The sequence below is a fragment of the Akebia trifoliata genome, chromosome 8, assembly GCF_017979445.1.
Source record: "Akebia trifoliata isolate Shusen 1 chromosome 8, ASM1797944v1, whole genome shotgun sequence".
NCBI classification, from domain to species: domain Eukaryota; kingdom Viridiplantae; phylum Streptophyta; class Magnoliopsida; order Ranunculales; family Lardizabalaceae; genus Akebia; species Akebia trifoliata.
Genome location: NC_141382.1, coordinates 5,124,293 through 5,141,461, shown reverse-complemented (window position 1 = coordinate 5,141,461; position 17,169 = coordinate 5,124,293). Strand labels below are relative to the sequence as shown.

Here is a 17,169-nt window from a genome sequence, read left to right as displayed (position 1 = left end):
AAAAATGTTTGGTGCTGAACATTTCCCTATATATATATATATATATAGGGACTCAAAAGACGCTTTACTTTTCTTCTATCGGTGGATGGAAAAGAATCAAAATGTCTTTACCTTGACCCCTTTACTCAGCATTTCATTAATGTGCCCGTATGTAACGATAAAGATGGAGTAGAGAAGAAGATAACGATGATGAAGATGCCTTAGAGAACCATAATCTTTTGTTTCTCTAACCTACCATTTGCAACATGTCATTGTCAAGTCGGATTTTCTGACTTTACTTTTAAGGAAACTTTCATCCAATATGCAAAATACTATCATGTTTTTGTAATACAACATAACCGGTAATGATCTATCAATAAACCAACAATGCATGTAATTATTTGGAAAATTTCCCAAAAGTTTTCTCAAAAAAGCCAAAATTTTGGCAACGTATAATCTAAAAATGGCAATATTTCATTAAAAATTAGATACAAAACTTTTCCATCACCTTTAGGATCCCAAGAAAACCTTAGAAACTAAGTATTCTTTGCCCATACATTGGAAAAAATTAAAAAAAAAAAACTACTAATATTACAAGAAAAATAAATTCAATTAATAAACCTCTGCAAAACTGAGAAAATGAATTGGAGCAACACCAATATTACCTTTCCTCCCCAAGGGTTGTAATTAGTTTTCATTTCAACTTCCTCTTATTTGTTTGTCAATTTTTTTTTGCCAAGCATGTTTAGTATTTAAGTTTATGTTATTCTATTTAAATGGTTTTGAAACAAAAAAAAAAAAAACATAAAAGGGGCTTAGACCCAGAAAAATGAAACCAAGCCAAAAAACAACTCCCCATATTTGATTTTGATTAGATTTTTTTGTTAGAATTTGGTATTTTAAGCTTGTAGGAACATAATTCTAATATGTTTTTAGTATGCTTTATTTACATGATTATATCACTATTTCAAAATGTGAATCATATGTATTAGTAATGTTTAAATGATTTGAATGACTAAAATATGTTGGAAAGCATGTTAGATGTGTTATATTAATTCTAATAATATTTTGATGATTTTTATTTGGTGCGATGTGCGTGCGAGCCAATCTATGAAATACTTACAAACAAGTTATAGCCCAGTGGAAAACAACCCAATTCTATTTTTAGACATAAATACACATTTTAGTCCTTCTTTTATGTATTTTCATGATTTTTGTGCTTTGGTACATTTTATGACACATTACATATTTACCATGCCAATTATGATTTTATATATTTGAACTAATTGGATCAACATTAGTTAGTGGGACCAGTGACTAACACATTTTGAATCCTTTCATCTGAACCTTGTGCCCTAATCTTAGGTTCAGACCTAACCATATTTGGAATTGGGAGTCAATCCAATTTATAGACCATAAAATTAGGTGGCGACTCTAGTTTACTCACAAACTCATAAAAGGACTAAAATCATTCACCATGAAACCTAATGCATTATTTTAAACTTGGTACATAGAGTCTCGAACATAGATGTTATCCCACTCTCGGATGGAAATATAATCCACATGCCTTCATCTCAACTCTTCAATTTTACTTCTCGCTAACTTTTCTCAGTGCGGGAGTCAAAGTTATCATAAAATGCTCTAAAAGCACCCAATAAACATGAATTCACCTCAATTAACATCAATTACTCTTCAAATTGGATTGAAGACGTATCATTCACCAAGCTTACTGTGATACATGTTTCCAAATTGATCCAAAGTAACCTCATTTGCCAATATGGTGTCCAACATGAACACATCTCCGACAATGGATACAAAGGAAAGGTTTTTCTTTGATAACCATGTGTGACACGTTCAAAATCCAAAGGCACAAATCATCGTCATATTATTCCTAGATAAATGGGCAGTCGAGGCAACTAACAAGAATATCAAAGAAATCCTTCAGAAGAGGTGGAATATATACAAATATTGGTCTGATAAGCTTGCCTATACTAATGGGCCTACTAAGCATTGATCGGACTCTGAATCAGAGTGACCCCATACTCTCTAGTATATAGGATGGAAGTTATCTTGCTTATTGAAGTGGAGGTATGCATGTTAAGGAATCTAATCGAAAGATGAATCCCCCATAACCTAATGCGTCTCAACCCATCATGAAGAACTGAATCTGATTGAAGAAAAATAGCTCCATGCCTTATATCATAAGCAGAGGTTATGAAAGGAGGATAGACAAAATAATTGACAAGAAAATCAAGGTTAAAAATTCTCAAGTTAGGGACCTAGTATCGAAAGAGAATCGGGCACCAATTTTTGAAGAATCTCTTATTAAAAAAAAAAATAGAATGAAGTCTCAGTCATGCCCATTAGACAAACATAAGTGCACTCCACTATAGATATTGTTTGTACAAAGAGCACTCCCTCAGATCTGGATAACATAAAAGAGTCAATGAGTAGTGAAAAAAGAAAATAAGGAAAAAAAGAAAAAAGAAAAGGGAACGAGCAAAATACGACACTCACATGACATGAACGATGTGCAGACTTAACTGTGAAGCCTACTCCACCATCCCTGTGCACCGTGGAAAGGTCCGCAAAAGTCTCAACTAATATAGTGGGGACCAGATTAGTTCCTCCACATAACTGCATCACTGCATCAATCAGAGTCTCATGGTCCAAAGCATAGTCATATTGTCAGTCCGCACCAAGAAGTACTGACCCAATGTTCCAAGGCATAGTAGGCAATCCCCAACTCTTGGAGTAATGGAAGAAAGAATAAAATAATTCAAGTTTACCTGATTGGCTCGAGCTTTTGCTTAGTACCCAGTAGTTTGACAAGTGTCCTCCAAACTGAGGATGAAATGTAGGCTTTAACACTGTAGAAATGATCCTGTTTTGTACAAATCGTTGCAGAACTGAAATCATGCCCCCTTTTAGTCATCCTGAAATAATGTAATACATTTTTATTCAGAAAGTTTCATCAAATAAAAACAATGAGATCAAAATGACCGTTCCATTTATCAAAATTTACAAGTCAATTCACTGATTACATCAAAAGTTGATAAAGTGTTGCTAGCCCATTGGCCTACCGAATCTCACAAATACATCCGAAAAAGAACAAAAGAGCCCTAAGAACCCTGAAGTCTCCATCTTCGGACTCTATAAGTATCTTCAAGTTGGTTTACTTCCCATTCTAAGTGGGTGATCTACCTTTTCTGCACATTCACATTGATTAAATTGGCATCCACAATGCAATTCATCATAATACAAATAAACCCTGAAAACACTTATCATGTTGAATAGAGTTGATGGATCATCTCCTCATGCTCCCGCAAATGTTGCAACCAATGAAAAACCGATATCAAAATTAGGCACTCAATATTAGAAGGAATAAGATAGTTAAATTGAGCAAACATACCACCATGGTGAATCAGCTAATAAATTCTTTTCACCGAGCCAATGAGTTGGGCTAGCTTCGCATGGTGTGTTGTGGATACCCAAAAGCTAGGCACGTAAGCTTGAGGTCAATAAAGAGGGGGGAGAAGCAAAATAGATTCAAATACTCACATTTCTTGTCGAATACCCCCTCTGAAAAAAATAATAATAATAATTCTTTTCCTAGAAAAGTTTTGTGGCAATTTCTTGCCACCATATTGTTGAGTGTTGTGTTATCCGCCTCCGCTCCCGGGTGTCACATGCTCACGTATCGATATTCATGGTTGTGCCTTCCCCATCAAATCGTTTTTTTTTTTTGGGTAAATGGTTGACAACATGGTATCGGAGCGGCAAGCTTGTATAGGTCACGAGTTCGACTCTCCTTGAAGGAATTTTCTACTCTTATGGGTGAGGGGGAGTGTTGAGTGTTGTGTTATTTGCCTCCGCTCCTGGGTGTCACATGCTCAGGTATCACACCCCAGTTCGACCCGTGACCCTCTTATATTCATAGTTGTGCCTTCCCCATTAGATCGGTTTTTTGGGATAAATGGTTGTCAACACATACAATGGTCATTGGTCTTTTAGACAGTTAGAGAGGTTAAAATCCATAAAATGTGTACAATGGAGACTCACATAATCTAGCATATTTCATGTTGCAATGTGAGGCAATAGGTAAGAAGATGGTTCTTTTGTTGAGATTCTTCATGCAATCAATGGTCCTCACAATAAGGCACTTTTACTAAAGGCAATGGTGGAATCGAAACCAAATGAAAAGCTACCCATCTATGATCAACCTCCCAATCAGGACATCGGTGGAGATCTTAATGAAGAAGAGGGACTAGCATTCATGACGAAAAAGACTCTTCTTACTCCCCAAGCATGACAATGAAGAAGATTGGTTGAGAACCAATATCTTTTCTACCACTTGCAATATTGATGGAAGAGTGCATAACTTGATCATCGATGGAGGGAGTTGTCAGAATGTGGTGTCACACAATGCGATTGATAAATTGAACCTTAAGACCAAAGAACATTCTCATCCTTACAAACTATCATGGTTTAAAAAGGAGGGGGGAGGGGGGGGGGGGGTCAAGTTAGAGTTACCAAGAGGTGCTTGATTACTTTCTCCATCCGAAAGAAATATTTTGATAAGGTGTGGTGTGATGTGGTTCTTATGGATGCATGCCATCTTTGGAAGACCATGGCAATATGATCAACAAACAATTCACGATGACAAGAACACCTATACACTTCACAAAGGAAATCAACAATATACTCTACTTCTAATGAAGGAAAATGTGTGTTCTAAACCTTCTACACCTTCTTTACTTGTTGCCAAAAAAATTATTAAGGAAAGTCTTCTGGTTACATTGTTACTTTAATTCAAAAGAAAAAATTGTTGATTTTCATAAGCCAATGGTTGTGGAAGAACTTCTAGAATACTATGCTGATGTTTTTCCTCTTGAATTGCCTCTTGAGTTGTCTCTCATGCGAGATATCCAACATTACATTGATCTAGTACCTGGTTCATCCCTTCCAAACAAGGCAGCCTATAAAATGACACCTAAAGGATGAGCTTCAAAAGTAAGTGGAAGATCTCTTGGAGTGAGGCTACATACAACCTAGTCTTAGCTCATATGCACTCCCAATGCTATTAACTCCTAAGAAGGATGGTTCTTGGAGAATGCGTGGATAGTCAGGTTACAAACAACATAACTATAAAGTACCATTTTACGATTCCTACGTTGGATGACATGTTGGATTTCTTAAGCGGGTGCAAAAGTATTTTCCAAAGATTGATCTCTGAAGTGGATATCATCAAATTAGAATCTAGCCAGGGGATGAATTGAAAACCGCTTTCAAAACACACAATGGGCTCTTTGAATGGCTTGTCATGTCATTTGGACTCACCAATGCTCCTAGCACTTTCATGAGAGTAATGACTCAAATGTTGCAACCTCTTTTGGGAGTGTGTGTCGTGATTTACTTTAATGATATATTGGTTTATAGCCATGAATTGAAGGAGCATCTATTCCATCTTCAACAAATGTTTGATTTGTTGAGGAAAATTAAGCTTTATGGTAATTTGAAGAAATGTAGCTTTGATGTTGATTGAATGATTTTCTTAAGGTATGTGGTGTCCTCTAGTGGAGTACTCATGGATGAAGACAAGGTCAAACAGATTGTGGATTGGCCTACACCTTCTAGCATTCAAGAAGTGAGAAGTTTTCATGGTTTTGCCACTTGTTGTAGAAGGTTTATCAGAAATTTCAGCACCTTAGCAGCCCCTCTCATAGATTACCTTTAGAAGAAGGTATTTGAGTGGACACAAGAAGCCCAAGATAGTTTTGTGCTCTTAAAGAAGGTACTTACCGGGGCTCCCATTCTAGCTTTACCCGACTTTGATAAGACTTTTAAACTAGATTGTGATGCATCGGAAGTTGGAATTCGAGGTGTTCTTAGTCAAAAAGGACAACTCATTGCCTTCTTTAGTGAAAAGTTGAATGGTGACAAGCTCAAGTATTCAACTTATGATTGGGAGTTCTATGCCATAATACAAGTTATCAAGCACTGGGAGTACTATTTGGCTTACAAGGAGTTCATTCTTTGTACTAACCATGAAGCTCTTAAGTACATCAATAGCTAATCTCACTAAACAAACGAAATGTCAAGTGGGTTAATCTTACAACAATTCACTTTCTCTTTGAAGCATAAGTGGGGTATTCTTAATAATGTAGTTGATGGGTCAAGTCGAAGAGCAACTTTATTGATAGAGATGAGGAATGTAGTGGTTGATTTTGATAGTTTTAAGGATCATTATCAAGAGGACCCTTATTTCACTCCTATTTTACATACAATTTAGCAAGGTAAACTTGTTGATTTTCTACTCAAAGACAGCTTTCTTTTCAAAGGGGTTTGAGGTTGTGTATGCCAAAGTATTCCCTCGAGAGAAGTTTCTTGTTGAGTTACACAATTTGGATCATTTTGGTCGAGATAAGACTCTTGCATTGCTTCAAAAGGATTACTTTTGGCCGAAAATTACAAGAGACATTACAAGGTATGTTCAAAGGAGCCATGTGTGCCAAAAGGGCAAGGGAATGGCTACTAATGCAGGGTGTACTTACCACTTCCATTACCTAACAAACCATGGTTATACATTAGTATGAACTTTGTGCTGGGTCTCCCACCCACTCAAAGAAAGAATGACTCTATCATGGTGATTGTGGATTGGTTCTCCAAAATGGTGCACTTTGTTCCATGCCGAAAAACTGTGGATGCTTCACATATTGCTAAACTCTTCTTCAAAGAGGTTTACAAGTTACATAGTGTGCCTACTTCTATTGTCTCCAATAGGGATGCCAAGTTATTTAGTCATTTTTGGCGTACTTAATGGAAGTTCATGGTACTGAATAGAATTTCAGCACTTCCTTTCACCCTCAAACCGATGGGCAAACGAAAGTTATCAATCGAAGCCTAGGGAATTTGCTCCGTTGTCTAGTTGGGGAACATATCAAGGGCTGGGATAATGTTACTCCTTTGGTTGAATTTGCTTACAACTCTTCAAGGAACCGGACTACTAATACTTCTCCTTTTGAAGTGGAATATGGTTCGAAGCCCTCTAGTGTTGTTGATTTGGTTCCTTTACCTACTAACAAGAGGATCAATGCTAGGGCTACATGAAGAAATCAGATTCCAAATTCAGAGCTCGAACAAAAATATAAGGAAGTTGTTGATCTTCACAAGAAGAGAGTTGTGTACAATGTAGCACAGTATTTTTTATTTGTCTTCCCAAGATGTTCTTTTTTCCCAACTTTATCTTGTCTAATTTATGACTGTGTTAGAACAAATCTTGTCTATTGACGCTACATAGATTTTATTTGATATCTTTGTTCTATTTTAAGCTCAGTGTTATATATGAAAACATATTTGCCCACTCAGGTATGAGTTTCAGAGAGAGACTGATATCTAATTGCCATATATATATATTTATCCAGTAGCATTTAGAACTTTTGATCCAACAATTCCGAGATTCAACTTAGCTCTTTATTTCTTTCGTAGATCAGTTGATGAAATTCAAGAGAACCTTGTGAGGCATGATCAGTATATATTTTCTTGATTTTCTAGATATACAAATGCCCTTTTAGACAACCTTAGTTTTTAAATGACCTTGGTATTATATCCTGACTTGCCTTTCTTGATACACGAGTGTTTTTTGGATGACCTCGGTATATAAACTTCTTTACTTTCAACTTACATAGATATACGAGCGCTTTAAGCGACCTTGGTATATATTACATAGATATACAAGTGCTTTAAGCGACATCTTTACTTTCAACTTACATAGATATACGAGTGTTTTAAGCGACCTCGGCCTTACTTACTGTCCTTTCTGAATGAACTTTCCAGAACACCGATTGTACAACAGCTACCTTGGCGTGAGTGCATATAGCGACCTCGGCCTTACTTGCCCAAAACTTTCTCAGAGCATGATTGCACGACAGCTACCTCGACGTGTTATTCATTTATCTTGAGTACATATAGCGACCTCGATCTTGTTATCTTGCCTGAATCGACTTTCTAGAGCCATAATTACACGACAGCTACCTCGGTGTGTTATTCATTTCTCTTGAGTGCGTATAGCAACCTTAGTCTTACTTTCCCAAGAGTGCTTTCGAGCAACCTCGGCCTTACTTGCCCCACGAGTGCTTATAGCAACCTCGGCCTTACTTACTGTCTTGCACGAACTAACTTTCCAGAGCACTGATTGCACGACAACTACCTTGGCATGTTATTCATTACTCTTGAGTGCGTATAGCGATCTCAATCTTACTTGCCTCCGAGTGTTTTTGAGCGACTTCTGTCCTTGCTTGCCCCCCGAGTGCATATAGCGACCTCGACTCTTCTTACCCTTGAGTGCGCATAGCGACCTCGACTCTTCTTACCCTTGAGTGCGCATAGCGACCTCAGCCTTTCTTTCCTTTGAATGCATATAACATATAGCGACCTCGGCCTTACTTTCCATCAAATGCATCGGCTTTACTAACCCTCGAGTGCATATAGCGACCTCGGCATTACTTTCCCTCGAGTGCATATAGCAACCTCGACCTTACTGTTTTCATACTCACAGAAGCAACACCTAAGTTCGAATAACGAATTTGGTATACTTTCTTTTTTTCTTTTATTATTTTAAATAATACTTATGTATTGGTCTACATAGGTAAGTCGGTCTCCCAAAACCAAAATCTCCCTTCACCTCCTCATGTGTCTAGTCGTATGTGCCATTACTCTGCTTCAGTCATAACCAAGACGTCATAATGATGGTCTTTCTTTTTGAGCCTCGTGAGGGGACGATTCATTTTGTCTAAGCTTCGTGAGGGGACGATTCGTTTTGTTCGAGCTTCGTGAGAACTCCCGTCGGCCTTCTCCGAAGGCATACCCCTTCACAATTTCTGTGTTATCTCCTTGTCAGTGTGATTTACCAAGAACAAGGATTTTTTGGTCTTGGATCCGTTGCTTGTGTTTTGCTCCATGTCGATATTGATGATGCTCAAGTGATCAGGAACTCTGTCTGTTGTTTTTGTAGTTGGTCGCTCATTCGAACCTTCAAGCATGTCTTTGGATATATGTTCCCTCCTCTCAGGTTGGCCATTTGGTCCCCTTTCTCCATTAGGTCATGCTGCAATTCCCCGAATCGAACACAAAGGCTGGAAGTGATGGTGTTCCAATGGAGGCTAGATTCTTCCCATGGACGACGCTAAAAGTATGGAAGGTTTTTTAGGCCTTCCACTCCTCGAGATGAAAACTGTCTTGAGATGGTAGGCTTCATCTTGATCTAATGGTTTGCTCCTATTTATGACGATAATTTGAATTTCCTCAACTCCTTTGTTGGTGTTGCCTTGATTGACCTCTTCTAATGGTGGGCTTGACCTTGATCTTTCGACCTCTTCCTCTTCAAGATAGTGGTCTGACTCTCGCTTACTCCTTAATGGCTTCTAGGACAATAGAGGACAAGGTAGGAAGGATGAGGCCCCAGTGTGGTGCCTATAAAGGATCCTCCGAAGATTTAGTTAGTACTCAGATTAAAGAGAATAAAATTAAGAAGATGAATAGAAGGCTTATAGAGTGATCTTTTTTTCTCTAAGATTTCAGTCCACCAACCAACGAACAACCAACCAACCCCTTTCTCAGTTTGGTAGTTTGGTTTTTATAAATGAAATTCCGAGACATGGGTCACCACATGGCTAGTCCAGGTGTTTAAATGAGATGTTCAATTATGGTACACTTGAGTGCTTTGGAAGATAGATCCATCACTCGTCAGTGAGATTTGAACCTAATGTGTATAAGTGTTGTAGGTCATTAATGTGAAGTAAAAAAAGATCTCTGACACATGATGTCCCATCAGTCTGATGAGATCTTTCTTGTACTTATCCATGTGAGAGGATGTGTGATGTAGTGGCTGCCCAAGCTATACAAATCCAGACCAGGCCTATATGGACTTTCTACAATCCATATCCATCTCTCTCTGATCCAAATCCGAAAGGAAACCCATCAAGTCAAACTTTTGACCAACCCATGACCCAAAACACTTAATACAATGGGTGGGAAGTCCCATTCTAGAGAACTTTGGTCTCTTTCTCTCTCTCTCTCCTCTCTTGAATGTTGTTGTTTTCTTGGAAAGTGACCCTTCAAGGAGACAAGCAAGAATGCAACAATTAAATCAAGTAGAGATGAATGAATTGAGGCAAGAAGTTGAGCAACTTAGAAACTCTCAACAAGAACTCTGAGGAATGCTTCAAGAAGTGTTGAGAAGGATTCCCAACCAAAATGTTCCAAATTTGCAGCTGGATGATCATTTTGTGAATGACGTGGGAAATGAAGATTTTGATGATCAAAGTTCTATATCTTCACACACTCGACATGGTAAAAGGAATTGAGAAGAAAGTCTTATGGATCGACTTGCACGAGCCTTCGAGAACAATGATTGTTTGGTTCAAGTATCCATCTCCGACTTTGAAGGCAATCTAAACCCTAACTTATATGTTGATTGGATTGCATCTATTGAGGCCTTCTTCGAGTGGAAAGATTTTTCAGAAGATAAAAAAGTGAGGTTCGTAACTACAAGATTGAAAGGCCACGCGCTCATTTGGTGGCAAAATTACCAAAAGAGTCGGGAAATGAGGGGTATTGAGAAAGTTCAAACTTGGGCTGAAATGAAACTTAAGCTCGATGTAAAGTTTCTTCCCTTGGACTATCTTCAAGATCTTTACCGAAAATTTCACCAACTAAAGCAAAGAAGTGATCATTCAGTGGCAAAATATACTGAGGAATATTATCAATTGTTAAGTTGGGTTAACTCAAATGAATCCGAAGAACAACTAATAGCTCGGTACATTAGTGGTTTGCAACCGGGGTTGCATATGGAAATGATGATGCACACGGCTCATTCCCTAGAAGAAGCTTTTCAACTATCTCTTAAAGTCGAAGAGAAGATGAAGTTGACAGCACCAAAAATGTTTGACCGGTTTGAGAAAGATAATTCCAACGGTGGATCAAGCTCCAACTTTAAGAAGTTCAATGCGAATTGATCTACTCCACAAAAGAACTATGATTCCTTCAAGGAGAAAAGAAAAACAGCCAACACCGGATGTTTTAGGTGTGGTGACCCCTCAAATCTAGCTTATGAATGTCCCAAAAAGAAAGTTGAGAACCAAGTTCATTTACTTGGTGATGAAGTTAATGACGAAGTCCCTAAAGAGCCGAATTATGACACCGAAAAGGAATTGGTGGATGAAGAACAATCCCTGAATTTGATGCTAAAAGTATGGTGATCAGACAAGTCTTAGTCCTAAGCAAGATGAAGATGATCGGTGGTTGCGGTCCAACATTTTTCATACTTATGGAGTTTTGAATGGAAAAAAAATGAGTGATCATGGTAGATTCAGGAAGTTGTGAAAATATGACTTCTTAAGTCATGATCAAGAAATTAAAATTGCAATGTGAGGAGTGTCCTAAGCCGTACAAAGTATCTTGGTTCAAGAAGGGAGGTGAAGTGCATGTTAGTAAGCGATGTCAAATCAAGTTTTCTATCGGAAAGTACGTAGATGAAGTATGGTTTGATGTATTGCCTATGGACGCATGCCATCTTCTTCTTGGTCAACCTTGGCAATTTGATAGAGTTGTGCAGCATGATGGAAAGAAAAATAAATATGCTTTGTGTAAGAATGGTGTTTGATATATATTGAATCCGTTAAAAGAAGCCTTATCCACCATTGAAGACAAGTCGATTACCTTGCTGTCCCATAAGCAATTTAATCCATTTTCCCTATCCGAACATGTTGTTTATGCACTTGTGGAGGCTGATTCTTGTCATGAGAATGCTATTGTACCAAGTGAAGTTGTTAGGAAAGTTCCCTAACATAGCTTTGGAAAAGTTACCTAATGGACTTCCTCCCATGTGTGATATACAACACCAAATCGATCTTGTACCGGGAGCTTCCTTGCCTAACTTGCCACATTACCGCATGAGTCCTTCTGAACATGCTGAATTACAAAGGCAAGTCAAAGAGTTATTGAAGAAAAGATTGATACGTGAAAGTTTAAGCCCTTGTGCAGTACCCGCCCTACTAACTCCAAAAAAAGATGGCACATGGAGGATGTGTGTGGACAGCCGTGCAATCAACAAGATCACTATGAAGTATAGGTTTCCAATCCCTCACTTAGATGATTTACTTGACACACTTGATGTTGCAAAGGTGTTCTCCAAGCTTGATTTGCATAGTGGTTATCACCAAATTCGAATCTTGCAAGGAGATGAATGGAAGACTGCATTCAAGACACGTAATGGACTATTTGAATGGATGCCATTTGGGTTGTCAAATGCTCCGAGTACTTTTATGAGAGTGATGACACAAGAGTTGAAAGACTTCATGGGAAGATTTGTGGTTGTCTACTTTGATGACATACTTGTGTATAGCGCGACAACCAAGCTACACTTGTCGCACTTGCAACATGTGTTCGAAGTATTACATCACAACAAGCTCTACTTGAACCTTAAGAAGTGCTCTTTTATTACTAGCAATGTAACATTTCTTGGCTATGTTGTTTCCTCAGTTGGAATCAAGATGGATAATATCAATGTGCAAGGAATCCTTGATTGGCCAACTCCAAGGTCCACAACCGAAGTGCGAAGTTTCCCTGGTCTAGCCTCATTTTGTTGGAGATTCATTCAGAATTTCAGCACCATGGCTGCCCCTGTTTCAGATATAATCAAAGAAAAAAACATTAATTGGTCCAAGAAAGCGGAACAGCGTTTCCAAATATTGAAGCACAAACTGACCAATGCACCCATGCTTGCTATTCCAGATTTCCAAGATGTTCGAGGTTGAATGTGATGCATCTCACATTGGTATTGGTGCTGTCCTTTCTCAAGAGAAGTGACCAATTGCCTATTTTAGTGAGAAGCTTAATATTGCTAAGAAAAGATACTCCACTTATGATGTAGAGTTGTATGCCGTTTTCCAAGCATTGCGATTTTGGTGGCATTATCTTATTCATTCAGAGTTTGTTCTCTACTTGGACCACGAAGAGCAAAGGTTCCTTAATGCACAAAAAAACTCAATGCAAGGCATGCAAAATGGGTTTCTTACCTTCAAGAGTTTACTCTTGTCCTTCACCATAAAGCCGGTTCAGCCAACAAAGTTGCCGATGCACTTAGTCGGAAACGTATGTTACTTCCGACTCTCACGTATGAGGTAATAGGTTTCTCTATCAAGACTATGCCAATGATCCATTCTTTTTTAAGGTGATTTCAAATTCATCTTCATCAACAAATAAACCTTATTCAATCATTGATGGATATATTTTCAAAGGCAATTTGTTATGCATACCAAACACTTCTCTCCTTTTGCAAGTTGTAGTGGAGTTACATGGTGGCGGGTTAGTGGTCACTTTGGGCGAGATAAGACTGAAACATTGGTGGAACAATACTATTTTTGGCCTTCTCTAGCTCATGATGTGGATAGATATGTACGACAATGTATTGTTTGCCAACGGACTAAGGGACAATCGCAAAATACCGGTTTATATCAACCACTTCCTATACCTGTGGCTCCTTGGGAAGACATTTCGTTCTTGGTTTGCCTCAAACTAAATCTGGTTTTGATTCCATTTATGTGGTGGTAGACCGATTTTCAAAGATGGCAAATTTCATACCATGTAAGAATTCTATTGTCGTGTCTCATGTGGCAAGACTCTTCTTTCGTGAGGTGGTTCGCTTGCATGGTGTACCTAAATCTATTACATCGGATCGAGATACTTGATTTGTTGGTCACTTTTGGCGCACCATTTGGCAACTCTTGGGCACTCGTTTACAATTCTCAAGTGCCTACCACCCGCAAACAGATGGGCAAACCAAAGTGGTGAATCGATCTCTTGGAAATTTATTACGAAGCTTAGTTGGAAAAACACCGCGTCTTTGGGAGCTTATTTTACCACAAGCGGAGTTTGCCTATAATTGTTCCAAGAGTAGATCTACCAAGAAGGCACCTTTTGAAGTTGTTTATGGAAGAATTCCAGCCCATGTCCTTGATCATGTGCCAATGCAATCTTTGAAGAAACCAAGTATGGAAGCTGAAGAGTTTGCGGATCATATGCAACAAATCTACAATAAGGAGCATGAAAACTTGAAAGCAGCCGCTTCTAGGTACAAAGCACAAGCAGATTTGCATCGACGACCACTTGAGTTTAAGGTAGGTGATCTTGTGATGGTTTATTTAGACAAGGAAAGGTTTCCTTCTCATACTTATCACAAGCTATATCAAAGGAAGTTTGGCCCTTGTTTTATTTTGGATAAATTTGGACCTAACGCTTATCGATTGGAGTTTCCATCTCATTTGTCAATCAGTCCTGCTTTTAATGTGTGTGATCTTTATCCATTTTCTGATGATCCGGGGAGAGTTTCACCTTCTTTGCCAAATGCTACAGATTTTACAACACCGCAGCCTCGTGAGCGCATTGATGTTATTGACTCAAGATTGATTACGACGTGCAAAGGCACATATACACAATATTTGGTACATTGGCACGGCGAGCCTCATTCAGATGACGCATGGCTTACAGAAGCCGAGGTAAAAGAGCTTGATGAAGATCTATGGCATGACATTTCTACGAACTTGAGGTCGAGTTCTTTTCAAGCCGAAGAGAATGATGTAGTGGCTGCCCAAGCTATACAAATCCATACCAGGCCTATATGGACTTTCTACAACCCATATCCATCTCTCTCCAATCCAAATCCGAAAGGAAACCCATTAGGTTCAACTTTGATCAACCCATGACCCAAAACATTAAAGACAATGGGTGGGAAATCCCATGCTAGAGAACTTTGGTCTCTCTCTCTCTCTCTCGAATTTTGTTGTTTTCTTGGAAAGTGACCCCTTCTTTCTTGAAACTTTAGTTTTGCTTAGAAACTTAGGTTTTGCTTGGAAACTTAACTTTCTTTTAATGTTGTTTATTAGAGAACATAATTACTAGTTGCTGGTAATTTTCCTTGTTATCTCTTTATAAGCTTGAGAATTAAATGGAAAAGGGTTGTTGATGTTGATTAGAAAGAAGCTTTTCTTCTTGCTTTCACACCATAGCTTTGGAGTGTTGGAGTTGAGTGATTCCTCCTAGAAGGTGAGTGATTCCCTTCCATGGTTGTTGAGTGATTCCAATCACCCTGGTGAGTGATTCCTGGTTATTTTCTTTTCTATTTTCCTTCACCAATTCCAGCCACAAAGATCTCCATTTGAAACAAATTGTCTCCACCACCTTTTCTTCATCTTTGCTTCATTTTCTATCCCCTTTAATCAGTCCATCACCCACCATTTTGTCCATTTTTCAGCCCTTATTTTCCATCAATTTCATTCCAAAACTTCATCCAAACAGACCTCCTTCAACATTTTTCTCACCCTTGCAACCCGAATTCCCTTTCGTCCCACATCAGTGTGCTCGAACTTAGATACTTACTCGAGGTCGATTTATGTGTTGTGGGTCTAGTCGGATACGAATTAGGAGTCTGATTAGGAACAAACTAAAGTAAACACAATAGGTTAGGGATCAAATACGAGTTTGGGCACAGGTCGGATGTTGTTTAGATAATGTTTCTGTTGACGTATGTTTTAAATGAGTCTAGGAGCTTGAGTTCGTTCTGTACTGTTGTGAAGTTAGTTTGATTTTTAGGGACGTAAACGTCAAGTTCTATCATACTCTCTTGTTTTGATAAGTTTTGTGTTTCTTGTTATGAAATGAGGGGAGTTGGTGTATGGAAGAGCTCTTATTCCTTCTAGGTTTATCTTAGTTGGCTAGGGATTCTGAGTCTGAGCTTAGGTCCAACCGATCTGGTTGGTTTCCATCAAGACGGTCGTAGTTTGTCGTCCTACACTTGTCAACTAAGGTCCTATCATACTCTGCCTTGGGTGATCTTAGTTTGTACCGAACTTACACTCTATTTATGCGGTTTAGTTTTAATTCTTGCATGAGTAAGGGGACCTAGCCTTGCTAAGATGTTGAAATATGTACTCAGTTGAAACCGTGTTTCACACTCTTTATGGCAGGGCTACAAACTACTAACTTCCTTCCTTTTGTTTCTTTATGACATGTGTGCTTGTCGTATTGCGTGACTGAAATAGTCCCCACAATAACAACTTGAAATATTTAGTTGTTGGAGTAGGTTGTTGAAGTTACTTAGTTGTTAGTTTCTCTTTAGTTTTATTTTGTTACTTTAAGTGTTCATGTAAGGGTAATGTTGTCATTTCACTTGGGCTGTTATGTTTCTGTTTTGCTTATAAATAGGCCATTAAATGTAGTTATAAACAAGTTTTTAGTTGAATGAAATAATGAGAGAGAGAGAGAGATTGATTTTTCACTTCCAACTTAACTTCTCAACTTCTCTTGAAATTTTCACACAAATTAGTCTAAATTTCCAGATCTGATTGCATCAAAACCTCTCCTCACAAGCTACTTCAATTGCACTCAATCTACATGAAAAATATTGTGCTAATCATCTACAATGACCACCAAATAGCATTACTAAATCTCTGAGCCAGGCCACTGACTACTTCAAATCAATAAAGCCTCTGCTCAATTACAAAAGAAGGCGTTAAGACAGATTTTGTGACATTCTAAATGAAAAGGAATTCTACTAGTGGAGAAGCTGGAGGAAATAGCAACCATTGAGTGTTATTTTAACAGATTAAGATTGAATACATCCTAATAGTCCACCTACTCAATGTATCGCTCCTGCAACTACCACAATATTGTATGCCTCCTAATAATCTTTTGGAATAGATATAACACAAGCAGATGATCTAGAAGAAACAATGGCTCATACAACTAGGCTCCATGCTTAGAAAAGTCATAACTCTATTTTGTTTTATATGCAACAAAAGCTCCATGCAACAAGAATCAAATTCTCAAAAAGTCTTTCCACTATACAACTCTGATTTGGCTTCACAACTCCATGAAAGTAATTCAATGTGATCAGTTTACTCTTGAAGGTCCAGAAGTGGCTGATAGATCAGAGGATAGCTTGCTTATCAGCAATGAGCGTATCCCAATCATCAAATCATGTATTTATTTTCTTGCAGGTGTTACTCTCATGCCGATTGATGTAGCAACAACGCTACTTCTACAGCTCGATCACAATCTACACATATAGAGACAAAATATCATATAAGAATAAGATGTTTCCTAACCAAAATAGAACTTTTCAAAGACTTTAAT

The 17,169-nt window shown here is 38.2% G+C and overlaps 1 protein-coding gene across 4 annotated transcripts in view; it reads right to left on the bottom strand.

Annotated features, from left to right (window-relative positions):
- Nucleotides 1-2,135: 2,135 nt before the first annotated feature.
- The window catches only part of LOC147395652 (uncharacterized), a 28,339-nt gene continuing 13,305 nt past the window's right edge, over nt 2,136-17,169 (bottom strand). For 2 of the 4 annotated variants that reach the window (XM_086449954.1, XM_086449952.1), the window contains 4 exons: nt 3,024-17,092; nt 2,769-2,915; nt 2,497-2,624; nt 2,136-2,404 (listed from right to left, as the gene is read on the bottom strand). The gene's annotated coding sequence lies outside the window, so the exon portion shown is untranslated. The remainder of the gene's footprint in view (nt 2,405-2,496; nt 2,625-2,768; nt 2,916-3,023; nt 17,093-17,169) is intronic. The other 2 variants (XM_086449955.1, XM_086449953.1) reach the window with 2 other exon arrangements.